Here is a 4817-nt window from a genome sequence, read left to right as displayed (position 1 = left end):
TATTCACAATGGAAGAGGAATAGAGTGACTATTTTCTCATCAGTAATCCAGTCTTCCCTATTGTCCATAAACATTCGTATTCTACCCCATCAATCACATGCCAAGCACACTCACCACCTCCCCACAAGCTTCAAAATATTACATGATTTGGATCAAAGTTTAGGTCTTGTGATCTCTACCAGGTCCAGATGCAGCTCCCCTTGGTCTAGAGAACTATGAACTAAAAAAAACCCAAGTTTTCTGCCTGCCCCACAAATACCTAACCCACACTGGTGAGCCAGGCAGGATAACCACAGTAAACACACCCGTTAGAAAAGGGAAGAATGGCAGGCACATGGTGGTTACTGGTCCATAGCAATTCTGAAATCCTACTAGGCAGAGATCGCCATGTTCCCTCACCCTGAGGGAGGAAATATGCCTCATGAGGGGGTGAATATGCTGCCTGGTGGGGGATGGGTATTTCTCATGGACTTCAGAGCTTTTTCATTCCCCCAAATACTTTAATCCTAAATGCAGATAACTTCTATTTTAGCCTTTCCTCTTTCAATTAAGATTGTCTAACTATTTAAGAGTTCACGACAAAGAAGATATTATAAGTTTGGTCAAAAGTATGGATTCTGGTATCAGACAGCCTGGATTGAAATCCACTATTTTCTAGCCATTTGATCTTGGGGAATATTCCTAATCTCACTGTATTTCCTGTAAATTGGAAGTTATAGTACCAACATCATAAAGTTATGGGGGGAAAATTAAACAAAAAGAATGGATGAGAGAACAGAAAGCCACTCTTCACCATCAGTGGGCTGTTTCCCAAACCCCTTCCCAAATTCCACCTTCTCCTTCAATAATATTGTAGAGTTCACACCAACTCGTTACTTTAAGACAGCAGTAAAACTTTCTCTCTGTGTTTTAATAAATATAGAACCCACTATTAATACTTGCGATAACCACAAACATAGCCACTGAGTGCCCACTATGTGCTGGGCACCATCCCAAGCACTTTACATGTAACTTTTCACTTTAAAAATTTAAAAAGTTTTTTTAAGTTTTTACTTAAATTCTGGTGAGTCAACATAGGGTAACATTAGTTTCAGGTACACAATATAGTGATTCAACATTTCCATACAATACCCAGTGTTCATCATAGCTACCCCAGATAAAATTATAAATCCCTTAAACAAAATGTAACATTCGTACTCATACAAGGAAATATTCTCATAGGTGATAAGGCCCTCTTTCTTCGGATGACAGTTCTCACAGATCCATCCTGCAATTGCCATCCCATCCTCTCCCTGTCCCGTTTTGCTCTCCTCCAGCTCCTTATTAATGTTACTGCTGATGTCAACCTGCTTGTAGTTGTCATCACATAATTTAATTGCAAATATTTGTCAATATTTCTGCCCATTAAAATTTGGAATTTCTTTGTTGATATTCTGTCCCTGTCTTTCATTGCTTCCCCTGGAAGCAGGCTTCACGGGAAACTCCTTACTGGAAGATTCTCTACTTCTGAGAGCCTGGTTCCCAGCTGCCTATGTTGTGAACACTTGCAAACATTAATGAGAGCCCAGATGGTTAGTATGACAGAAGAGGCTTTTGATGAGCATTTTGTGGAGCTCTGGAGATAATTAGTACAACTTGGCTTTATTAAGAACTTTCCTCAGGACCTCCTTCACTTCCTTGTTCCCCAGGCTATAAAAGCAGAAAGTTCAGCCTGGGGCTCACTACTCCATAGAACCTGGTCATGGCCTTTTCCCCTTCCAGGGACTTGCCTAAATCATTGCAGACACGGATAAAAGCTCGAGTCACAAAGATCAACCCAACCGTAGTTATATACGAGGCAAAGGTAGAGCAGGGCTTTGGCTGGCAACCTGATTTGCAGATGTTCCGATATCCTGATCGATGAAAAGGTAAATGAACAGGATCCAGCTAGTCTGGTCAGAACTGTAGAGAGCAAGTCACATATAGTAGCAGAAATCATATAAGGAGAAATCATATTTAGCAGCTCCCCGCCCCCAGGTCAGTGCCAGCAGCAATGGGAGGTCACAGAAAATGAAACCAATTGATGAGGGCCGCAGAAGGAGAGGGAAAAGGGATACCGGTAGATAGGATTACATTTGTCAAATGCTCTCAAATATGCAGCCGGACATCGGCAGCTTCTGCCTGACATCTTGGGGGTCATGATGGTGGCGTAAAACAAGGGTGACAATGGCCACAAAATACTCATAAACACATTTGAAAGTCTAACTAGTATTTCCAGAGATGAGACCCTAACTTCAGTCAGGTAATATTTGAGATTTTAAGCCCTGGCTTTCCACCATTGCCATCAATTCCCCCTACCCAATACCCTCTGCTCCTTGTAGTCCTTGTTTGACCTCCACGGTGCGGGAAGCCCTCATCACTTGTCATCCACTTTCCCTTCAAGAGCAGGCCTGATACTTCCTGGACTAAAGGAAACAATTAAATTTATAAATAGATTTTTAATGCATTTTTTAAAAATAGTCTTGACACTAAAGCCTTTAATTGCAAGGGAGATGATTTTGAAAAATAAGATTTTCCTTGCTGTTCCCTAAAATGGATCTTTTCATTTAAAGGGCAATCCTGGAAGACGGGAAGCAGAGAGTTTACATCATGAGACTAAAATTCATACTATGATAAAGAGTCATTTTCTTACTTAAAAGGGAAAGAAAAGATGTTATCAGCAGGCGGGAGAGGAGAAAATCAGAGGGTATCCTGATTAGATTACAGATGTATAGATTATAGATGTTGTCAAGAAGGGGTCAGTGCCCCAACACCCTCCAACCCAGGATGATTCCTAGACGGGGTCAGTGGGTGATGTAAGCCCCCATTTCATTTTGTAGAAGTCTGGAAGAGAGGATACCTGTGCCTCACTTTCTTGGGTGCTGGGAAGCCCACTAGGAAGGGCATCCAACATGGCAGCCAAGAAACATACCAACAGTGGTTGATGGATGTGTCTAGACATAGGGACCAAGAACACTTTCACAGAACACTGACACCTCAGTATAAACAAACTGATGAAAGGATTGGAAAACCAAAGGAGACTTAGGGCCACACAAAAAGAGCGCAGAGTGTGTATTTTAAGAGAAAAGCCATGGTCAGGACAGTACCACGTAGGAGCATATGACAAGAGGAACCAGAAACAACTAGCTCTCTCCTCAGAGGACAGTGAGAACAGAGGGAATCAGTTGTACCAAATGTCCTACTCCCAATGCCAGGATGATCCATAAATCCCCTGAAACTTTAAATCACTCCCAGGAGAAAGAGGGAGTAAAGAGGAGAGAGAATTTTGAACTGACTGGGATTCTGAATGGGCCATGTTTTAAAACTGAGTTCCCCTGGGGTACCTGGCTAGTACAGTCTATAGAGTGTCTGACTCTTGACCTTGGGGTTGTGAGCTCAAAGCCCCAAATTGGGTGCAGAAATTACTTTCTTAAAAAGGGATAAAAAAAATTTTTTTAAACACAATAGTAAACTGTAACAACTTTTTAAAAGAAGCTTAAAGATTTTTTTAAAAGTAAAACTAAATTGCCTTGGGTTGAAAAAGATTCTTTTTGTTTCTTTGACCTTCAGTGGAAAAAAGATTGAGTTCAGTTAAAATAAATTTTTAAGATGTTATTTTTGTTTCACACCTGTATTGAGACTGTAAATTGTATAACTATTACACTTATCAGAATATAAAGCAAAATGTCAGCAAGGGAGACAAGAATCATGAAAAAAAGTTAAGAGGCCCAAAAAATGTTTATCTGTTTAAGAAAAGCACAAGGAGAATGTAAAAAGAGAATGATAAAATTTAAAAAATAATTGAAGGACATTCCCTTGAGCTTAAAAAAAAACTTATGTCTTCAGATTCAAAGACCTCACCAAGATCCTCATACCAATATTGAAGATAGGACACACTTTAAGACTCAAGAATAGAACAAATAGGGGTGGCCGGCTGGCTCAGTTGGTAGAGCATGTCACTCTTGATCTCAAGGCCATGAGTTCAAGCCCCATGTTGGGGGTAGTGTTTACTTAATAAAGAAAAATGTTTTTTGAAGAATACAATGAATATACTATACATTTTTGTAAAAGGAAAAAAAAACAAAAACCAGTGATCTATAAGGGAACAAGAACTAGACTATCATCACATTTTTATCTACTATTCTCCGGTCACAATGTAAGGCACAAGGAAATTAACAAAGGTCTAGCCAAGAAGAATACTGACTGTGTTGACATATTGAAAGAGCGTGTTCAGTTACACTGGAGACAAAATGGAACTCATCCTGAAACGTCAAGCTTTTTAGAAATAACTGACACTAATTAGTATATATTAAAACCTGTGAATTGTAGTAACAATCAAAAAGGGGAAAGACTAGACTTGTAAATGCATTCATTAAAAGATATAGAAACTGAACTAAATTAGGTGTGTTGCAAGTAAATACTAACACACTCACACACATGCACATACACACACACACACACACACACACACACAACCAAAAGAAGCCAGAAGGAAGTAAACAAGAGAAAGAGAGAAGCAAAAGTAGAAAGTAACAATATATAAGACAAATTTTTTAGTGGACCTGATAAATAAAACCAAGAACTAGTTCTTTGAAATGATCCATACAATAGAAAACATATTGTCAGTCCGTTGGGTACAAAAGAGACAGACAACAAAACAAATGAATGCCATTAGGACTGAGGAATGAGAACACAGTCTGCAGAGGTCATTGTAAATTATGAGAAAGAATAGGTCATACATATCAGATCCACGAAAATTGAATATGACCTGGGGCCATGTATATCAATAGGGATAAAAA

Source organism: Ursus maritimus, unplaced genomic scaffold (genome assembly GCF_017311325.1).
Source record: "Ursus maritimus isolate PB19 unplaced genomic scaffold, ASM1731132v1 scaffold_23, whole genome shotgun sequence".
In the NCBI taxonomy this organism is placed as follows: Eukaryota; Metazoa; Chordata; class Mammalia; order Carnivora; family Ursidae; genus Ursus; species Ursus maritimus.
The sequence above is the reverse complement of the archived record's forward strand: the minus strand, read 5'-3'. Positions refer to the sequence as shown.